The sequence below is a fragment of the Triticum aestivum genome, chromosome 2B, assembly GCF_018294505.1.
Source record: "Triticum aestivum cultivar Chinese Spring chromosome 2B, IWGSC CS RefSeq v2.1, whole genome shotgun sequence".
Taxonomy (NCBI): Eukaryota; Viridiplantae; Streptophyta; class Magnoliopsida; order Poales; family Poaceae; genus Triticum; species Triticum aestivum.
The window spans coordinates 287940314-287964090 of NC_057798.1; positions in this window are offsets into that span (position 1 = coordinate 287940314).

Sequence of the window (23777 nt, forward strand, 5' to 3'; positions counted from 1 at the left end):
AAGGTACAGCCAAGAGCAATGCACAGCTAAACTTCCTCAGTACCAACCTTATGGTAAGACTAAATATAGATCTGATGTGTAGAAAATGGAGGGCATAGGAAAATAAGCTGCAGAGTGATGGTACATGAACAACTACCTGTCATTATAAGTACACTTATAAAGGACAACATGTACTTATAAGAACAATGTAGAGCTAAAAAAACATTGTCATTGGATATATTCTACACTAATGTAACCATTCATACAGATCAGATAATTTGGAGCGAACAATTTATAAGCAAGCTATCATGCATAGTGCTATCACATAATGAACCAGGTACGTATGCAAGTATAGTGATACAGGACAACAAGTACTAAGAAGAGCAAATCAGTGGGCAGCATATTTGCGATATCCTGTCGTTCTTTTCAAACTGGAATTCGTCTTCGAGAAGATTTCTTGCAAAAAAGATCCGTAAGGCACATGCGGAAAAGTAGAAGTTCAATTTTTCATGTGATTTCATAGATAGTACCTCATCCTGGGAATGAGACCAGTGCATAACATGGTTTTTCCATTCAATGTCTTCTAAATTTAGCACAGGAGACTTCACCGAAAATTCGTTTATAGACTTGCCATCAAAGTGTGATTTCCTCAGGTAACACCAATATTGCTGCAATGCTTCCTTGAAAAGCACAAGCAAGCTTTGCTCGTCATGACTATCCAGATTGACCCTCGCCTAGTTACAACAATGTCATGTAAATCATTGTTGTGTTCAATCAGCAAAAAACAGGAAAATAATAACCATGAATAATAGCACTTACACGTAAGTTGGACAGGAAGATGTGAAAATGGTGTTTGTCTTCACAATAATCTTCCCATGATGGGAATATATGCACATAGTCCCTAACAACACTGAAAGCATTGTCTTTTAAACTGGGAATAAATGGAATGGGGTTCCAATCTGCAGGAATTGGTCGTCTCTGCAGTTGGGATAGGTCTTCGGCCGGTGGACTTGCTGTACTTTTTGCTGGAGTGGAATTTTTCTATGGTACAGCTGGTGCTATGGCAAATGAAATCGGTATACCTTTTGCTGGAGTGCAGGTCCTGTGTGGTGGGGCTAGTGGTGTGGCTAGTGAAGTATGGGTACAGTCTGCTGGAGTCGGTCCTATGTTTTGTGTCACTAGTTGTACAGCCAATATAAGTGGGGTGCTGTCTGATTTCTCCGGCACCACCACGTTTTTCAAGGACTTTGATGGTGCTCCTTCATGTTCGGCAATCACCCTCTTCCTTTTTGATGTCTGATGCACATGAACATCATTTGAGTGGAAAAACATGGTATGATGACAGATGGAATATGTGTTGATAATGGATGGGCATGGCATCTGGACATATATGCTGAGTAAACTAAGCAGATGGCAGTGCAACAAAGTAGAAGAAATGCAAGACAACATATACAAGATACCCGCAATCATAAAAACATTGCCAAATTAGAATAGGCACCTTGATGGGTGAAGAGGACAGGCCATCTGCCTTTGACTCCTCGAGGTTAGAATAGTCATTAGGATCATATTCTGAACAAGAGTCAACAGGTGGGGAGCGTATGAGTTTCATTGCATCGAGAATGGCACTCAATGCCTTGGTGCCAATTTTGTAAGTCATTGCAGTGTTTAGCTTCAAGAGTGGATTGCTGCTAGTGCGACACAAAGCAGCTACATAGATCATAGTGTAGATATAGTGGGAAAACCTTAAGCATCAGAGTAAAATCAGCAAAGTGGAACTTGCTGGAATATATGTGCTAGTATTGTTGGTATGGCTAGAAAGGCTTCAGATACCAGCTCTCTTCAAGTGAAGGTGTGGTACTATTAATATCAGTGTAACTCTCAAAGGCGACACAGCTCCCCGCATTTCCTTGCTATTCTTATAGGATTCAAGTGGGCAGGCCACTACAAATCCTATTCCTATGTTTACAAGATCCTACGAATCAAAGAGGCTCAAAGTGTCCATCACAACCGACCGTATAGACCTCTACACTGCAAATGTCCCTGCTCATCTTCAGTACAAGGAACATACTGTACTACTATCATACTCCCTCCGTTCCAAAATATAAGTCTTGGTAGAGATTTCCACTATGGATCACATACAGATGTATCCAGATACATTTTAGAGTGTAGATTCACTCATTTTGCTCCATATGTAGTCCATGGTGGAATCTATACAAAGACTTGTATTTAGGAACGGAGAGAGTACATATTAAAGAAGAACGGAAGAGGAACATGGTAAAGAAGAGCAAGCAGATTTTGGATAATAAAATGTTGGTTGCGCAGTGCCCACACATGATGAACCACGCATTTAGAATGCAACTCCCAGCTGTCTCTCGACCATTTTAGGCGGTTGGATGAAGATCCTACGTCTCCTAACCCTTCTTATTCCTCGTCTCTGATTCTTCCCATACAGAACACCGCACGGGCTGCCGGCCGGACCACCGGCCCCCACCGCCTGTGTTCCTCCGCCACCCCCACCCCACCCCGCCCCAACCCCCACCCGCGTCGAGTTTTCTTCGTTCGGCGAGGCCCCACTACCACCCGAGCCCCTTCGATCGCGCCGGCGAACTCCGGCGAGCTTTGAAAAATCGACTGACCCAATTTTGAAATTTAGTCTACTGTGATTTAACTAGTGTGGAATATAAAAGGGGAAAACCATAAGCATTGGGAGTATTGTGTTGAGCGTGCCATGGCGGATCTGAAGGTGCAAACCGAACAAAGGCAACTTCGCAACCAAGACAAGAAATCAAAGTAAAGCAGTGGCGATCTATTTTCTTGCTGCGATAAATAAGTTGAGCAGATACTAAAGAGTACCGCCTCTGGTGCGGCGCCGTGTACGCATCTGCTGAGAATTTGACGGTGTTACGGTAGCGATGGCTGTCCGCGGCGTGGAAGCAGATCTAGGAGGGTAGACGGTGGCGGCGGGGCGCGGTGGACGAGACGATCATAGGAGCGGCGCCGGAAAGGTGGGCGACGACGGGGATGAAGCGAGAGGACGGGATGCAAGGATCCCGGTCCGAAGCTGTGGATGAGAGAGGTCGATCTCTTGTAATGGACCGCGGCGTCAGGGTATCAGCTCCGGCATGGTGGAGGAGGACGGCGGTGGATGGGGTGGCGGACGGCGGCGGACGGAGGAGGGTGGGGTGGAGAGGGTGTTTTGGCGCCCACGGAGTACGAATGGGGAAAAGGGAGGTAGAGAGGAAGGGGGGAACCATGTATTCAGGGCGCGCTTGTCTCAACTGCGAGGAAATTTACAAACTTAGCCCACGTTTCAAATTTCTACTACATCACAGCAACATTAGTCGGTTGGGGATAGGACGGTAATCTCGCATACACCGAATATTTGCCGACGAGAGTTTGTTTTTGGCGCCCACCGTGTATGAATATGAATCGGGGAGGGAGTCGATTTCGGCCGAGGACACACTGTGTTTTGGCACCCACCGTGTATGAATCCGGGTGAGAGGCGGTTACGTCACGTTTGGGTGAAATTACAAACCTACCCCTATCGAAACCTATAGAAATCCAGCAGATAGGCTTTGCGTGGCAGGGATAGGCAGTAGTGATTTCCATCTCGCAGATTTTGGTTTCGGGCGGTTACTGCGACTTTCCCCGCTTCGTTCAAATTTTGCAGAGTGCACGTTTACCGTGCCAACTCAATTCGAATCCCGTTTGTATTCTATTTTTTTCGGGCGGGATCCATTTTCAATTGGAATTACATTCTATATACATCATTTTTTTATATATACTTTCAAAAGCACAACAAAGAATTCTGCTCCTTTATATGTATAATATGATTTACAAATACAACGATCTCGAAATCTTAAGGTTGAATTCGAAAAAATTTAACCAAATTATGTTCTACTAAAATGTATGGATCAGTAATATCTACATATTAAATAACATAGATGTGCGTGAATTCATATGAGTATGCATGTTTGATAGATCAATTTTGGTTCGAGTATGGATTACATGTATCATCATCTCGAATTCAAATATTTGAATCCCTTTTTTGTTCACTCCTTTCACGCCCATCTCTCTCGCATGCATGCTCCTTCAGGTAGCTATCACTCTCTTTTCTCCAGCTCACCCGCACGCTCACTTCATGTTTCTCCTATCCTCGCAAACATGGTCTCTCAACGTCTCCCTTGAGAAGTGTCACACTCTCCCTATCATTATACATTACACGGTTTTCATTATCTCTCACGTCTCTACTGTTCTCTGGTATCACTCGGTACCTAAGCTTTCTTTTTCACCGCCACACACACAGTCTCCACTCGTCTTTCACTTTGTCTTTCTCTCTATGGGATTCTCTCACACACCCTATATGTCTCTACATATGACTCATACCACTAAAATTACTCTCTCTCTCTCCTGTAGACACAACATTTGTTGCGGTCTCCTTTTCGTCTCCATCCCAGACTGACATTATTCATTTGTTTACCGATCAGACAACCCCGACTACCGTCTCCTCTCTCTCTCACACAGACACACACACACAACTCCTGCTTCCACTCCCTTCCCGACTACCGTCTCTCTCTCACACACACAAAACTCTCGCTTTCGCACCCCGACTCGTATTTCTCTCACAAACATTTATCGACTAGCTAGCCTCTAGATAGGTTTATACACCCGCACACTCGTGCTTCCACCATCGCATACATGTCTCTCTCCCGCTCCTTGTATCTATGTAGCTTTTTCTTCCCTTCTTGAGACACGCCCTCTCGATCGTGCACACACACACTATCGCCTCATTTTAAGCTGATACCTATCGCACACACACTCCTTGTGTCTTTGTCACACATGCACTCCGTCCTCCTCCACTCTCCCTCTCTCTCACACACACATGGGCTTTTTGCAACAACTAGCAAGATGCCCATGCGTTGCACGGAACATCAAGATGCATTTGTATGAGTAGTTTATCTTGTGGGGGAAAAGGATGAACGAGGGAAGGCCTTATTTGCAAATGTGGAGAGGGGTGTGGGTATCTTTTTGCAAAATTGCCATAGTTTCCTTCCTATCCGTCAGATATAGATCGGACGGCCTATATTGCAGGATGGCAGGCACACGATCATCACCGACAATGCTTTTTATAAGAGTAGGGATAAAAAATAGAGTTGGTGATGATGGTGGGCCTGCCATCCTGCAATGTAGGTCGTCCGATTTATATCTGACGGATAGGAAGGAAAATATGGCAATTTACCCGCACTCTTCACCACATTTGCAGATAAGGCCTTCCCTCGTTCATCCTTTTCTCCCACAAGATCTTGATGTTCCGTGCAACGCACGGGCATCTTGCTAGTAAGAGTAGAAATTAGACATATACCACTTCTCGAATCTTGAAACCAACAACATTCCTCCCTTATCTCATCAAAACCGCCAAAGGAATATATTTTGAGTGAAACATAACATATTTTTAGTGATATACGTATTTCAAAACTAGACTTTTTTTCTATCAAATCGGTGAATATGTATTAATCTACTTTGATCGTGTGGCAACGCATTGGCACATTGCTAGTAGTTATTATAATTTTTTGGACACCAGACAAACGGTGGAGTACATATACGAAGAGAAGAGGCGCACGCACGCAGTCGGCCTCTCGCTGTCTCGCACACATGAGTGTCAGGTAAAGGCGACGTTAACAAATAAACCCTAAAACCCTAGGTGCATGATTGCTGCATTCGCGGGTACCGGGTACGTGGTGGAGCACCTTTGTAGGAATAGTCAGCTCGCGTGATAATTTGATCCGTAGGAGTTGATGGTCGGGACCACAGGTGAACGACTTGGAGCGCGGTGGCTCGCCAGTTGCCACAGATCGAGTAGCCACGTTTAAAATATCGTTTTTTAGCGGGGTTAAGAGTTCCGATTTTCAATGGCGCGTTATAAGTAGTAAGTAGTTTTTAGAACGATTGGTATGGAGCCAAAATGCAATTCATAGTACTACGTACCTCCTTGGCGTATGGTTGTATGGTTTTTTTGCGATGGAGGTTGTATGGGTTTATGTTGCGAGATGTTGAACCTGGTAGTTCTAGGGCAAATACTATGGTTTAGATTTAGATGCTGGTTTTCAGTAATGAAATCGGAAGGGGAAACCCTTCTTTGATTAAAAAAACTACTACCTCCATTCTGGTTTACTAGTCCCCATCGTACTTTGGGTCAAAGTTTGTCCACGAATTTTACTTGTAAAATGTGAATGGAAAACGAGATTTTGTTATACCCAAACAAAAAAGGACTGGAGGGAGTGATTGCTCTGACACGGACGCGACCTCTCATAGCGCAGGCATTGAACCGGCGCGCCGGCCAAGAGGGCCGCACTCGCTGCAGGCCCGGCTGAGCACGCCTCCTCGCCGCGTGCAACCAGCTTAAGACTGCCCCGCCTGCCTTCATTGAATCCGCGCGTGTGCCGGCAACACGTCTTCCGCGAGCCGGCAGGCATTTTAGAACACAAAAAATGACTAAAATATAATTAATTTACGCATGGTCTTGACTTGTTGTGCTCGCACTGGTAGCAGGAACTAGTAGAGGTTTTTTTTATTTATAACTCTCCTCACATTTTTTGGCTTTGAAGTGAATCATGGTTGTGGACATTATGTATGAATGTGCAGATATCTGTGAACATGAGTTTGATGTGGAAGTTGAACTTGGAATGTCGGGCTTGCGCGTGAACTATACCATGTCCAATGCTTCGTCTGTTATTGTTTGGAAAGTAATTGCTGTTATTACATGACCCGAAAAAAACATTTTGTGCCACATCAGTAGATGCACAGACATCACAACAGGCATGCTGACTGGATAAACATTTGAACCTAGCTATTATGAAGGAAATTTTGTATTGACAACAGTTTTAGATAGCAGGAGACGCCTAGCCTGCTCTGCCTCTGCTAGCTTATTTCTGGCTTCTTCCATCTCTTCTTTGGCTTGGGTGAAGAGGGCATCTGATTGCTCTTTTCACTTCTTCAGGAACTCAGCTACATTCTCAAGGGCTGCTGCACGCTTTCTTTCAGCCTTTACTAATGCCACGAGGACACGAACAGCTGACGACTCCACCTGGCTTGTGTGTAATCCAGCATCATCTGGGAATTTGCACCTTGTGTCTAATCCAGCATCATTAGGGAACTGGCACCTTGTGTGTAATCCAGCCTCATTTTGGAAACATGATCTCGAGGTTGACCATACTTCCCTACTCGCAGGAACTGCATCCTGACATGAAGTTACTTCTTTTTTAGATCAATACTCAGAGCAACCTAGATCCATTTAGTAGAAGCCAGATAAACAGAACTCGGAGAAGTGAATTCAAAAGGAAAAGAAATATAAAAACAGACTACAAGGTGAGAACACCCACTTCCTACATCAAGCTAAAAAGGAAAGCATTAGGACGATTAAGACTCTTCTTATTACACATCGAAGAACACCACGCTTAAGAGAAACAGAAACTACAACATATACACATCGAAGAACACGAGGCTAAACGAAAGTAATTGAAAGGGTGTTACTTACCAAAGCTCGTTTTACAGGTTCGGTGCAGCTCCTCTTTAACTTGCCACGCTCCTTGAAGATGTCCCGAATATCCCGTGTTTGGTCTTCATTGCTCCTCTGCATGTTCACACTCGTGGTTTTAAAATCTCAACATGGCAAGAAAAATACTACTAGTAATACTCGCGCATCTTGTGGGCAACATTAAAGCACTCGTCTGCCATGTTAGAGCATCTCCAACAGAATCGCAATGCGCGGCGCTTTAAAAAAGCGTTTACAGTGCTAAGATCGAGAAGTAGATACTAGAGAGTAGAGGATAGTTCTCAGCATAGATAGATAAAAAAGATAATTCAACTACTCCTCGTCGTCCGACTCCTCCTCGGTGATGTCCTCCTCCGACGTCTGACTGTAGGCGTGAAGATACCGATCGTCGTCGGATTCCCAGGGCGACGCTGCTCCTAGCCTCATGTTGAATTGAGCGTCCGCTTTTCGCCTACGCTTGTCCTCGCGATAGGCGGCTCGCTCCGCCCTCCTCTTATCCCTCTCCGCCCTCCTTTGCGCGTAGAACTCGCGCTCGTTGATGATGTCTGCGGGAAGTGTTGGCGCCCAGCGCCATGGCTTCCCGTCCATCTCAGCGATGCCGCGACGGTGCTCCCGCCTTCCGGTTGTCGCGACGATCCTTCGTCGGTCAGCTAAGACCGCGGCTAGAGGCGCGAGCTCCTGCGCCCGCTCCCGCTGTTCGGCACATTGGGGAAGTTCAATGTTCTATGAGGCCACCGGAGGCGCCACCGCCGCGTCGTACGCGGGCGGCCTCGTTGGCGGTGTCGAAATTGCCGAGGCCGAGGCGCATCCCGCGGAACCGGATCTCGGGAGAAGCCGCCGGAGGGCGCGCGCGGACGCCGCGGTATCCCCAAGTTTCCCGGCGACGCGGCGGTGGGCGAGGGGGCGCGAGCGGGGCGAGGCAAGGGGGGAGAGAGCGGTGGCAAGGCAAGAGGGCGTTGGTAAAGCGCGCCGGACGCCGCGCGCCAAAACTAGCGCACGCCCGGCCGCTTTTTCCCGCGCGCGCGATCCTTTCCCGACGTCTCTGCTATCTCTACTCTCTTCTCTATGGTTATATTTATTTATATTTAATATTTAATATTTATCTCTACTTCCTTTACTGTCTACTTTTTTTCTCTATACTTTTTTTCTTGCAATATAGGCCGTCCGATTTATATCTGATAGATAGGAAGGAAACAAATGGGAATTTTGCAAAAAGATACCCATACCCCTCTCCAGATTTGCAAATAAGGCCTTCCCTCGTTCATTCTTTTCTCCCACAAGATAAACTACTCATACAAATGCATCTTGATGCGTGCAACACATGGGCATCTTGCTAGTTCTAAAAACCTTTCCATCATTTGCCACACTACTGGTTGCAGATGAAAAACCTACCCAAGCACAGCGCGATACAGGAGCGATGCACAATTACAAGCTGATATTCTGTTGGACAATGGAGGCTATAACCAGTTACTTTTACGGGAACAATAGCACCCAGGAAAATTGAAGGGCAGGTATGAAAAAAATTGGAACTGCACATGTACTGCTAAGTGATTCAATACACACATTACCAATCGAGGAGGAGAACGATGGTCGCGGCGGCCTCTGTGAGTCATGGTCGGCAACGGGAGTCAGTTCATTGTCCACGACTGGTGGTACTTCTGCGCTTGGCATCGGCTTCCGGGAAGCAGATCCGAGACCATGGAAGACGATGCCGGGGAAGAGGCTCCGTGTACGACGACGATGGTGGACCGGCTCCAGTGCGGCGTACGAGGTCGTCGATGAGGCAGATGCGCTGCGGTGGACGAGTGCGCCGATGTAAAGGGGAGGAGCACGAAGGCTGCGGTGCCGTGGAGAAGTCTATTTTGCGGTGGGGATAGAAAATGGGGAGTATTCAGGTGTACTACTCTGGGTGCCGGGGTGGGGTTGGTTGGGTAGGGTGAACCTGAAGTTACGAAAACAGCCCCCTACCAAGCGTCATCCGTAGGCCTGTTCCGAAGGCTATGATGGTAACTTCCCACTGCTTGAATCAGGGTCGCGGGAGATTTTCCCGCCGACCTCAAAATTTTGTGACACTGGACTCCCCGTGTGGCGTGTTGAGTGATTCGGCTAAGCAACTAGCGAGTAGTAGTAGTAAACTCTGCATATTAGGTTTGACCGAAGTCAAACTTCCTAAAGTTTGACCAAGTTTATATAAAAATATAAACATTTACCATAACAAATATGTATGATGTGAAAGTACATTCAATAATGAATCTAATGGTATTTATTTGTTATTGTATATGTTAATATTTTTTGTTATAAGCTTTCTGAGAGTTTACAAAACTTGACTTTGACCAATGCTAATACGCGGACTTAAATAAAAACGGAGGGAGTACACATTTGTTTTCTTAGTTTGTAGTGAACTAATCATTTGTTGAAATTGTGAAATAAATATATTAGGCTATTGACTTCGAATGTAATGGTCTATACAATTCAATAGTTACAATCATTGTCGAATCCCAAGATGTATACAAGGTCTATAGTACTTCACAACATGCTCAAACTCACATAATCCCAGTCAAATGAGAATCTAAATGCATTTCATAGTTATTACTTTGTAGGATGCAACAAAAACAACCAAAACTCTACATCAGCCATTATAGAAGCAACATTTTGACATATCCCAATGTGTGAATGAAACGTGCAGAGAGAGCTTTTGAAGATGGAGCAGACAGGGCGGGAAAGATTGTATGTATGTGGACGAGAGAGTAGGAGACAAACGTAACGAGACAGAGAGAGAGAGAGAGAGAGAGAGAGAGAGAGAGAGAAAGAGGTCTGTGAGAAAGATGGAGACATGTAATATACGTGAGATGCGTGTGCATCCGGATTTTGTATATGTGGAAGGAGAAGAGACAACATGTTTGATGAGAGAGCTGGAAAAACATGGACAAGAGGGGAAGGATCTCATGGGTTGAGGGATTAACAATTTTGTGCGGGGGAGAGAGGGATTGGTAATTTTGTGCAAGAGAGAGAGAGGGTGGGGGGAGGAGTCAGTAAGCCGTCGTCACATCACCCTGCTTCCAAATGACCCTACATTCTCTAGCACGGTGTGGTCGCCGTCTTCGATCTACTCGATGCCCTTGTTGAAGATGGAGGTGTTGTGCATGTTGGGGTGCAAAGAAGCACAAGCGAGAGTGGTCGCCGTATAACCTTGGATGGGGATGAATTGTGTTCTCGGGGGAGTGTGTGTGTGTGTGTGTTGTGCTGTGTGTGTGTGTGTGCGTGTGTGTGTGTGTCAGATATTGAGCGAAAACAAACCTAAGGAGAGAAATGGGTATTCACGAAGAGATTGTGCGGGCCTTGAGGTGGGCAGGGGCCGAGTGAGGGTGTCAAAATGTGCGCGTTGATGCATGTGTTGCATGCGATCGTGCGAGGGACGGACGAATCGAGAGAGATGGTTGTTGTGTTACGGATGCTCCTCTCTCTCTTTCTCACAGACACACAAGTAAATTAGAAGACCGTTCTCTCATGTATACACAATGTATTGGCATCTGTCTATGTCTCACTCATGCATGATCATTTGCACATTCACACCTCTCTATGTCTGTATCACACGCACACCGTCTCCACATTGCCCTTCCGCCACAACACACATATGGACACATACACACGTTCTCTTCCGTCACACACACAAAATAAGTATTAAAAAACTAGGGCGCACCTAAAACGTCCAAATCGAAATAAACACAAACTGGAGCTAAATTCAAATATATGGAAATATTGCAGCATCAAGAACTTTCCCAGGAAAAAAAGTTGAGTAATATTCGAGGATTGTTTTCACACACACAAAAAGGTTCGGTGGATGTCCTTCGAGCGTGTCACGGTGACGCACCATTCGATCGACCGCGCGGCCGCGGTTCACGCGCTTGCACAGGATTCCGTATCGTGGCTGTGGTACTAGCTTCAAAAAATATTAATAAAAGCGATGCCTAAGTCTAATGTTTATGTGTACTAGTACAGTTTTCTTTTAAGTTTGACCAACCTTATATAAAACTAAAGTAAGCTCCCACATGCGCACTCATCAATATGCCGCCACCGCCGTTGCATGCCGGCGCCCGCCTGCTCCGGCCAACAATTTCTCGCCCATCACTGCCGTGTCGCCGCCATCCCTGTGCCATGAAGCCGAAGGCTCGCCTGCTCACATCATCTGCAGTCCCTCGTCGCCATGCCGCCACGCTGCCAAGCACGCGAGCAGCTAGTGGAGCCGCGTCTATGCACACATCGTACAAAGAGGAGGACGAGTGTGTGCTCTAGCATGCCGGCGAGGAGGAACTAGCGTGTCATTGTCGTCTCCGCCCGCGTGGAGGAGGTGCGCATGGTGGTTGTCGCCGTGGAAGCCGGTCGCGCGTGCATCGAGCCCGCAATCTGGACGCGGAATCTACCTTCAAGACCTTGAATGCCATGTGGATCCTGCAATCTGAAGGAGCAATTTGGGTCAGTCGACTCATGTGAGCCGTTTGATGCAACATGGATGGCTAGAAGGGCTTCTTCCACCTCTTCTTCCGTCTTCTTCCTTCACTCCGTCGAACTTCTTTCACAAATCGACTGACCCAAATTATACTACTAGTACGAACGTATTAAGTACAGTAGGAACACAAAGATACGAGCAGTAAGACCAACTTCAAGAAGAACAATAGTAAGAGTTCAAATAACGAGAAAGAACATAAACATAGTTCTGCTGGGGCCTCAGCACAACACACCCTTGAAAATAAACTAAGCAACTAGTCCGCTTGACACTGCAGTAGAACAGCATGAGCGACGGCACTGCCACCTACTCGGAGTCCGAGTCCACGTCCTCGACTTCGTCCTCGTCCCTCTTCCTCTTCCTCTTCGCCGACGCTTCTTTGCTTGAACTGGACACTGGGCTCTGCTTCTTCATCCAACCCATGTAGATATTTAAACAAAGGTAGGCATCCATTGCTGCGTACAGGATGTGATCTTCGACTCCCATGCATGATGAAACTCGTTATGAGGTTTCTTCAGTTTAGCGTACAAAGGATCAATCATGGCTACTGCCAGGGTCAGCATTGAAGGTTGAGAGGAGGACACCAGGCTTGCCTTCTGGAGATCAAAGGGCTGGCCTATAACGGGACCTATCCGACGCAGGACATCCCTGTCATTCTTAAAGACTACAGTAACGAATTTCACTCTTTTTTCCTTGAGGAAGTTCTTAAAATCCTGGCACTCAACGTCGGCATGGCATATGTGGTAGACCAAGCAAATGTTATGTACACAAACCTGGATCACGGCAGGCTTCTTCCTCTATTCGTCCTTTGGATCCTTCTCTCGTCCCAGGACTGTGGTGTACTCAACATCTAGCCCAGCAACCCACTCATCCGTTGAACTGTTGAACATGTGTAGGAAGCGAGCAAGCCATGCTTTCACCGTCACAGATCCACGTGCGTAGATGACGATGAACTGATCGCCGTGATGGCTCTAACCTGGTACTCAGCGGCGACCATGGAGATTTGGGAGGCCATGGATTTTGGAGGAGGGTTAGGAGAAGTGAACTATTGTACCCCGCAAAAACTGGGAGAGAACTAATCTGAAAGGATGGGACGACTGGGAGCGAACTGTTGTGAGGTAGAAGACGGGGACGAGTAGGGCGTGCGAACGGCGTGGGGTTGCTGGCTTGCCCGGTGGATAAACGGCTGCAAGCCCCCAAAGAGTTCTCGAGAACTATGCAGGACCCACTAGATGTCATGTCTACTAGACCCATATTGTAGGCCTGACGGTATAGCTTCTGCCTGTTCGCACACCATGCCGGCGCATGGATGTAACTTCACTTAATTCCGTCAACCGTCATTCCTCCCACGACATTCGCCTCCCTCGCGCGGTCGCCCCCTTTGAGACTTCGACTGGCTATAAATGAGCAAATTGTTTTGCCTACTCCGCATGCATGATACTCCCTCTGGTCCTTTTTACTCCCGTCAACCTTTTGCAAAGTGTTTGACCAAATTTATACTTTTTTTGTACACCACCTTATATTAATTAACAAGCCACACCAGTACACTCATTCGATACATTATTCACCACACAGGGCGGTACATTATTTACAAGAATACCATCTAATATATTGTCAAAGCTATACTTAGCGATTAAGTGTGCCACCTTATTGGCCGAACGGCTAATCTTTGACAATTGAAGATTGTTGATCAACTTCGAGATGCTCAACGATTTCATCTTCAGGTCACGCATAGAAGACCTGTCATAGTCCCCCGATGCAAGAGACGCTACCAAAAAAGTGCAATCAGTCTCTAAAATTACAGGATTATGAAGAGAAATACCTATGTAGAGACCGGCAATACAAGCCCTAAGCTCCGCTTCCTCCACGCTTTGACAGGCATCAATGAAATCCCACAACCAAATTTATACTAAAAATATCAATATCTACAATACTGATTATAATGAGTATAAGAACTATGTTTTATAATGAGTGTAAAAATATTGATTTGACATTGTGAATGTTGATACTCCCTCCGTCTAGGTGAGTAAGTCATCTTAGGCTGTGCACCGTGACCAAGGAGGAGGGGAAAACAAGAGACATTAATGTTTATTTGCTAATTAAATAGTATTGCATGCAATGAACTAACCACTTCATGTCATGTTTGATAGTCTCAGGTCATTAAAAGCATGCACACCCTCATCTCTTATTGGTTGATATGTCAATAAACAAGAAACGTGGTAGAAGTTAATGCACCGCGCCTACGTGTTTTGGGATTATTTGGTTTTCGTAAGATGACTTACACACCTAGCTATTAGAGTACTACTACCTCCCTTATAGTTTAAAGGGCTCGACTCAAAAATTTCACCTACTCTTAGCAAGATAGTAGTGGCGGTGGAATAGTTTTTGAAGTCTGCAGAAGTACTCAACTAATGCTGTCGTTTTTCACAAAAAAATGTGTTTACCAATGCATGCATGAACAATAGTTACTCTAACCCCCCTCTCTTCTTTAATTCTTTGCCACATCAGCATGTTTGCTATTCCCGTGTGCATGATACCACCTAAGATACCACCATTATGGCCAGCCTTAATCATCGCATGCAATAATTTAGTGCACCTTGAAATATGAACATGTGTGGGGCGTGTATGTTTTTAATGACTTGAGACTATACCTAGCCCGGCATGCAAGATGACTTATTATGCACCGTTCCCCATACCTGTAGGAAGCCCGTTCGTCTCCAAATCTTTTCCTCTCCATGTGTGGAAACAATATGCCTACCAAACTCCCCTCCCTCTGGCGGTCCCACCACTCCACCCCATGTGAAAAAATCCGCATGCATGACTCTCCTCCCCCCACGCTCGTCCAATCCGTTGTGACTAGCAATATTTCCACCCCTTCGCTCCCCCATAATTTACTCCAACAAATATGCCCACATAGCTTTTACTTAACTTCAGGTGCATTGGGTCACTGACATATGGGCCCAGCAGGGTACTGGCCCACATGTCAGTGATGCAACTGGACCTGCAGTTAAGTCAGTGCAGCTCATTCCTTATCTGACGTAGGTGTGCCATTGCTCGCTATAAATATTGCGCCTCCCACGACATCACTATCTCCTCCACCTCATGTTCACGTTCATCGCTATCTCCTCCCCCTCCCTCTCACGTCGACCACAATGGCATCACCCCTCCCAAGCCCTTGGAACCCCTCGCTGCACCGCGCGGACGGTCACGCGTCACCGTTCCGTTCCTTGCTGCCACTAGTCGAGGAGGACGCGTCGGTGTTCCGCTCCTCGCCGCTACGTGACTCGTCGCCCTTCTGTTCCCCGCCGCCACTAGTCGAGGAGGACGTGTCAGTGTTTCGCTCCTCGCCGCGACACGCCGCATCACCGTTCTGTTCCTCGCCGCCACTAGTCGAGGAGGACACGTCGGTGCTCCGCTCCTTGCCGCGACGCGTCGAGGTGGATGTGTCGGCGTTCCCAATCTCGCCAGCACGCGCGTCGGCGGACGCGTCGGCGCTCCGCTACGAAGAGAATGCCGCGCCGCCTGCCGAGCCCCCTAGCCTTGATGAGCTTTGGAAAGAAATGGATATCGCCTTGTGGGAGGCTTTGCCTCCAGCAGAGTGCGCCAAAATAGAGGCGGAGAAGAAGGCCGAGGAAGAGAAGCGCACCGCGCAACAAGCTACCTGGGAGGTCTATATCGCGTCTGAGAGAGTCAGGCAATTGGCACTTTGGCAGAAGGCTCGTGCGAGGGCCGTGAGGGTGGTGGAGGACGCCCGTGGTGACGCCCTGAGTGCAGTCGGGCCCAAGCGCCTCATCTACACTTGGCGGTACGTGGACTGGGTGCACGCTTCCAGCCAGGAGGAGTACCTGTTGGCGCCGGATCACCACACCGGTCAGATCGCGCTCGCCCGCCGGCAAGCCGCCAATCAGCACCTCACGAGTTGCGAGGCTGAGGAAGAGGCATTGTGTCGGTGCACTGGGAAACGGCCGCACACCAGGGTACTCGTGGTGTGCCGCAAGCGCTCCTGCGAGCGCGGTGTCTTTTAGGAGGAGTATAATTTTTGTTTTGTAAGGCGATCTCATTAGTTTTGGGACGCAAATGGTAAATACTGAACATTCAGGAATTTTTAGCATCCTTAATTAAGTATGTAAAAGGGAAAGTTTGGAAACGTTGTGTATTATTATGCATTTTGCAAGTACGTGCATATAGCACAAACTTTACTATATAGTATCGGACTACATGTCACTCTTGATATATGCTTGCAGACTGTGCTAGTCCCTCCGTCCAGGTCAATAAGTCATCTTTGGTTGTGCACGATGACCAAGAAGGAGGGAAGACTTGTACACCTAGACGGAGGGAGTACTACTATTACTTATGTACGTGCAAATGCACGTTTTAACATTACGATGCAGTTTTTGTAAAAGTAGAAAAACATCACTAGTCAAGCTTGTGAAACGATTCAATGCAAAACAAATGCAAAAATGCTTGTCTGATTGTTTACTTTTAGCTTCCTTCTCTGTGGTTATTTCTCTGTCATACTTTGTACGAGGATCTCACTGGTTGGAAAGGCATGCAAATTCCCAAACCGCTTCCTACACCCTATATCGAATGTTTTGCCTAACAAGTTGTGCCATGCAATTGGAATTCCAACTTGAGTACTACTACTAGTAGGAGTACCAGGGGACAGTTCTTCTAGGCTTCTAGATTAGTAATCCCATAACTACTACCTCCGTCCTGGTTTATTGGTCCCCATTGTAATCTGTGTCAAATTTTGATCATAAATTTAACTAATGAAATGTTAGTGCATGTCACATGCACTACTCCATCCATCTAGGTGAGTAAGTCATCTTAGGTTGTGCACCGTGACCAAGGAGGAGGAGAAAACGAGAAACGTTAATGTTTATTTGCTAATTAATAGTATTGCATGCAATGAACTAACCACTGCATGTCGTGTTTGATATCTCAAGTCATTAAAAGCATGCACACTCTTTATCTCTTATTGGTTGATATGTCAATATACAAGAAACGAGGTAGAAGTTAATGCACCGCGCCTAAGTGTTTTGGGATTATTAAGATGACTTACACACCTAGATGCACCGCGCCTAAGTGTTTTGAGTAACATTTTATCAGTTAAATCTTTGGTCAAAATTTAGCACAAATTACAATGGTGAGGAATAAACCAGGACGGAGTAGTAGTTTAGAAGCCCAAATAAATGAGTGAGGCGCCTTATTGTTACTCTCCATTGTGACTAGTCTTGTGGGAAAAGCTGGGGAAGCCGCCAAAAGAACTGGCCCTAGGAGTAGTAGCTAGGGATCGAGTGTGGGAGATGAACCTGAGAAAGTAAATGATGAGAGATGAAATGCAAAAAAGACGGATGGATGTGATGGTTGCTTGTTCATTTATTTTACCAGGCCACTTATTACTGGGAGTGGTTGGGTTTTGTGATATGACGGCTTTACTGCCGCGCCACTAGCGGGGTGAGAGGTGAGACTCCCGTGCAGCGCCGCCCTCTACACTTGTACTACATCGGCCGTGGTTTATTAGTCCCCCATTGAATTTGACTAAAGATTTAACTGACAAAATGTTAGTGCATGTCAACAAAAACTATATCGTTGGATTCGTATTTGAACATAGTTTTGAATGATATAATTTTAGGTGACATGCATCAGCATTTATCTTACTATACATAATGTTAGTTCAATTTTTGGTCGTACAATCTATAGTAGTAAGGTGCCCGTGCGTTGCACCAAAGAGTGAAATGCATTGACAAAGGATGTGGGGGTCATCGCATGTGTAACGGGTATCGATAGGTTTCTTCGGATATTATCTCATCTCTAGAGCTCACAAACAAAAGCATTCAACTGTTCAACCTGCATCCAAAACTTGTGAAGAAATAACACTTATTGTGCTTTGCAAGAAATGATCTTTAAGAATTAGTTTTTGAGTATCGATTGTTATACATGGTGGCTACAGATGACATGGCACTTTCTTATAGTCAACAGTTGGCTATACTATTAAGTAATATTAACCATGCCCTTATACACCTAGACGGAGGGATTAAATCAGGATGACTTGCAAGGGGGCAGAGGAGATGTAAGAAATGGTTCATCGTAAGTCTTTCACCAGTACTGTAGTAAAAATTCATACATGAAAGATTCTAGACTAAACCATAAACAAATACACTTTTTTCATGCGCGATACTCCAACAGAGCAAGATCCTGCATGGAAGTCTCCACATGCTTGGACAGCGGATTACCTTGAGCGAAGACTAATGATCAACATTTAACTTGATAATGCATAAAATTTTTTAGAAGAACATGGAGGCTCCTCCCCGGTTCCATTATCAAATGAAACCCAAAGTGTCTTATATCAGCTCACTGAGAGGAGCAGTTCAAAGGAAGGACTGCGGCGAAAGCCACTCAAGTTTAACGACAAGCTTATAGAATCAAAAGCGGCAAAGACACGGGCCATAAGCGCCCACACACACACTACATGTTTTCTAAGTGCACTTGATAATGCGTATGTCCAGGTGAACCTCCTTGGAGTCCCCGTGCACCACTTCGGCGGGTAAAGGATGCCATGGGTTTTCCAAGTCCACATTGGCGGGATAGCCCAGCTCCCCAGAGTCCAAGTCCGTCCGATGAGGCCGGTGTCGCCGCCCATGCGACCCGGAGGGGTAGTAACATTGACCACGCACCCGTACATCTGCCTCGTGTCAGTGTCATCGTCAGCGGCGACGCCCCTGACGCACATTATAGAGACGGGGCGGCGGCCTGTGCGAGCCTCGCCGGTGCCCACGATCAAGAGGAAGATGTTGCCGTCCTCCTCCGAGACTAGAAGGCGTGATCCTCCAGCGACTCTGGTGTGGTGAACCGGTAGCACGTGTCGTACTTGATGTTCTCCGCCAAGGGCCAGCAGTGACCGCTGCACGCATCCGTGAGGTGATGCACCATGTCCGTTGGCGAGTCACAAAATGGCATCGGGCACTCATAGCAGTGTACGAAGGGCTCCTTGGCGGCATCGACCAGGCCGTCCGTGAAACGGGAGTGGCTGTAGGGGACGTTGCGCCAGTTGAATATATGAGAAAGTTACTACGAGATTTAATCCGAATAAGCACAAAATAAATCATGACGGCTATAATAGAGATGAAACTAATCATGTGGACTAGCATAGTAGTAGGATACAGAGTAGAAACATGAATTCTACCACGATTTCGAACAGGAAGGACAGGAACACATACGGTGCAACGGGAGCAGCACCATTGGCATTGAGGTTGTCGCCCATGTCGCTGAGGAAGAGGTTGCCGAGGTCTGGGAAGAAGTCATTGTCGGTGAAGTCGTGGCTGCCAGCAGTCGCGAGAGTGCGCTCCCCAGATTTCAACAGCACCAATCGAATGGAGCGCAGGAGTAGCACACGAAGCAGTAGATGGTGTCCTTACTAGTACTCCCTAGTCCATATCTATCTATATCTATATATATCTACTCTTATAGAAAATCTAGTTGGTGATGATGGTATGCCTGCCATCTTGTAATATAGACCGTCTGATATATATCTGACGGATAGAAAGCCAACTATGACAATTTTACAAATGATAGCTGCACCTCTCTCCACATTTACAGATAAGGCCTTGCCTCGTTCATCCTTATCTCCCACAACCTCGTGCTCCTCCGTATGTCTCTATCTATACTACTCTTCTTTGTTTTTTATAACAAATCGAATAGTGTTGTCGTCCGCTGCACGCCCGGCTGAACACGCCTCCTCGCCTCCATCCTCACCAACTGAGTCTTTTATAGGTGTAGGAGTAGAGAAAAAACCAAGTTGGTGATGATGGTGTGTCGTGCAATGCATGGGCATCTTGCTATTTTTTTGCATATAAGTCCAAACACCACGTACGCACGGTCTTTGAGCACGGTTCGTAGTCGTTCCACGCTCGGGCATTGAAGTTTGTAACTATTTTAGATTAGAATATACTAATCCTCCGGTGCTAGTAGTAGAGCAGAGTCCTACTCTACTACTCTACTCTAGCAAGCTAGGGCATAGTACTGTAGTAGGTACTGTAGGGAGTACCAGTACTGTGATCACTCAAGCAAGTTATCTGGCATCGATATGACCCTACGCTGCTGGTATGTGTCTCGTAAGTCAAGTGGCCTGTTGTAGTCATCATCACCTATCGCTTCCCGCAGCACCATCTCGTCCAAGCTTCCATACCCGCTAAGGTGCCTCCCCCCTCGTCTGAAACCCCAGCACTAACAATGGCAGAACCGAGCAGCGTCCGCCGAAAGAGTGGCTGGAATTCACTCCCCACAGAGGTAATCAAGCTCATTGTTTCACGTGTGGACAATCTTACTACCATGCCGCTCGCCGCGTGCTCGTCGGGGCTGTATCGTTTACTCAAAGCCCTCAGGCCAGAGCTTTTTAAGCTAGCTCCTTGCTTGCTGATGCTGCCTGATCTTCAGAAACGGCGTGTCACGCAACATAACGATCGTAGGGTGGCGAGCATCAACCCCCTTCACTGCGATCCGATCCCCGTCAGAATTAGCTACATTAACGGTATGTACTGGGTCGACAAGAACACGTCTTGGATGGTGCTCGTCGACGGTCGCGGCAGCTGGATGCTCGTGGAGGTCTACACCCGGCGATTGATCCCCCTTCCTTCGATTAACACTACATTGCTTTGGCACCGCGGCCCAGAATACTCGGAATCTTACAGTAGCCAACATGATACCAAGTTTGATTTGCTCAAGGTTGTAATCTGCCAAGTTCCCACAAGATCTGTGAATTATAAAGATTTCAGGCTAATTGCGTTCTTCAACCGCGGTCTCGCATATCTGACAGGTCACTGCGGTAAGTGGATAAATCTGCACGTCCATCGCAAGATCATACATCCTCCATGGTTCTCTGATGCCATTGAACACAAGGGCTTCATTTACGCTGTCGACTCCTTCTATGGCTGGACGTATTGCTGGCCTACTCCAGTCATCGCTACAAACGGCTGTTACAGCATTATGTTACTTTCCTATGATATCATGATGGCTTACTTATATTAGTGTCAACATTTACTGAAAAAATATTCATGCTCATAACATGCTGTTCTTAAGATTGACTAAATCAAGAGCCCTTTTTTATTTGAATTCAACTTGATATGATGTTGTAGGCTGCCTGGTGTCCCTACACTTCCTAATCCCACAAACTTTCAAAGAAAAGCGGCATGGCAGTTGCAGGTGGTTCTTGGCTCGATCAAACCACGGCGAAAGATTGATGATCGTTCGCACGTACCGGACGTGTTGTTTCGCAGAATACAATCACAGTCACTACAAGGTCTTTGAGAAGGATCCCAGCTTCTCTGGACCTTCAGGAATTTATGACTGGAGGCTGGTAAGTAGCCTTGGTACATGCTCTCTGTTTGTCGGACTGAATTATCCGATTAACCAGGAGATAACTGACGGCAAGGATCATGATGGCATCGCGGTTTCGTTCATCAGGCAAAACTGTGTGTACACTGCGTACCATGCGTCTCTGCATGCACCATACCCTGATATGTGCCGCCATGCTCTGCAGCCCAAAGTAGGAGAGAGGGTCGCAAGTATCAGACTTCGACCTGCTGGCTGGAGTTTCCCCCGTGAGGCACCCATCTGGTTCAAGCCGTCAGCCAATCTCCACAGCTTAATAAATAGTAACATCTAACTGAGCCAGTTAGTTAGATGCATACACTTAGTAGGATCTTTATTTAGTTTGATGCATACACTTGTTCTTTTTTGGTAGCCCTTTTGTAATGATGGCTGATGTTTGGTTTGGAAGAGAGAGCTGCGTCTTCACTCTTCTGGCCTGCTTACTGCTTCTTTTGCACCCCAGCCCTGGTTGTTGTTGCTGCTGTTTTCAATGTACAATCAGTAGTATATTTTGTCTGTTGGTTGAATAAATGTGTTGTTAGAACAACAAACACAATGTTTTGGAAGTCGTTGAACGGTTCGATCCTTTAGTGCCTCGTACCGTACGTAGCTCATACTATTTTTTGTATGGAACACATTTTCCACTTGTTGATAACATGCAGCCCACTGATGAAGGCCCAATAGAGAAGCCCATAATTAACTGGAAGGGAGGCTCTCACATGAATCTGGCCCAGGTACATGCTCATGGTCCCCTAAACATAAATAAGTAAAAAAAATAAATAAAGCTAAATGCTCATGCACCAGTTCTTTGGGAAAATAGGTAGCCCAGTATTTCTTTTTGAAGAATACCCAAGCTAGGCCTATTTTTTTTCTCCGAATTACTGGGGTGCAAATCTTTCAAGACGAGGAGGGACGCATTCCATCCTGGCCAAAGAGTAGGGTCAATGTCTGTTAAAAGTAATATCAAAAGGGGTTGAAAATTCCAAAAAAATTATAGCAAATGGGATATTAGTTTTTTTGGTTTTTGTTCTTCACTGATATCTTATACGTATTTCATTGGATTTAACATGACATAGTACTAATTTATTTTTAAATTTGTTTTAGTATGGCTATTAATTTTTGGATTAAGAATATTTCGTTCCCCAACAAAAAATTGCGAATTTTCAAAATTTCCCACATATTTAGTTAATTTTTTGACCCTGGTACTGACTAGAAAATGGCCAGCAATTCTAAAAATGGAAAACGGGCTGCAATAAATTCCATATGAATTAGAAAATGAGTAAAAATTATAAAAATAATAGCAAATGGGTTGTACACGCCACAGATTTCGAGGCTGACTTGTTTACGCAAGGCTTTGTCAGTGAACACACGATTCTAGCAGCAGTGATTGTTGGATGTCCATCCAACGGCCGACGTGCTTCTTCAATCTCTGGTCTTCCTGCTCCAGCCGCCTAAACTAGCGCCGGCACAGGCTTCCCCGGCCCACCCTACTCCCTCCGCTGGCATGGCCGCACGCAATCAACTGCCTCCTTATTATGCGAAAAAAGATTCCTCCCACTATCATCTGGGGCACACCGGTTGGGAGGCTGACCTGTGGGCCTACTACGTTGACACATACGCAGGGCTTGTCAACTTAGTCAACAAACGATTCTAGCAGCAGTAACCGTTGGATTTGAATCGAACGGTCCGGCTGCTTCTTCAATCGCTGCTCTTCTTGCACCAGCTGCCCAAACCAGCGCCGGGGAGACCGCCTGCTCCTGCCTCCAGTGGCCGGCCGTGCTGCCGTTGAGGCCACATCGCCCCCTACTACTCCCACCGCTAGCCAGGCCTTGTGGCGATGGCAGCCTCACACCGCAGCCGAACCAGTGAACCCTCGTACTCCTCTCCGAATGGGCATCCACTGCCACGTCTTCCCCAGCTCCGTGCCGTCCCCTTCATAGGCCTCGCCGTCGTCCACCGCCTTGGTGCTCTCGGCGCGGCGTGGTCAATGTGGTCAACGACATTCCATCGGAAGGGTACTATACACGGAGAGGCTGACAGCTAGGTCCACGACCACAGCCCAGTTTTTTTGTGATTTGCCAAGTAAGTCGCTTTGTCAGGCCTGTTGGGCTGCAAATCTTTCAAGACGAGGAGAGCTTTCATTTGGCTGGCTGAGAAAATGGCCCATCAGTAATGAGAAATGGGTTGTACATTTTTAAAACACATCAAACCGGCAATTAGTTTCAAATATCTTTTTTTCATTTTGAGATTTTAAATTACATTAATTTTTATGCGTGGAGAATTTGTCGGATTTTATATTGATATACATTTATTTTTAAAATCAGTTTGAATGTGAGTCGAAATTTCGGGATTAAAATCAGTTCGGACCGCACC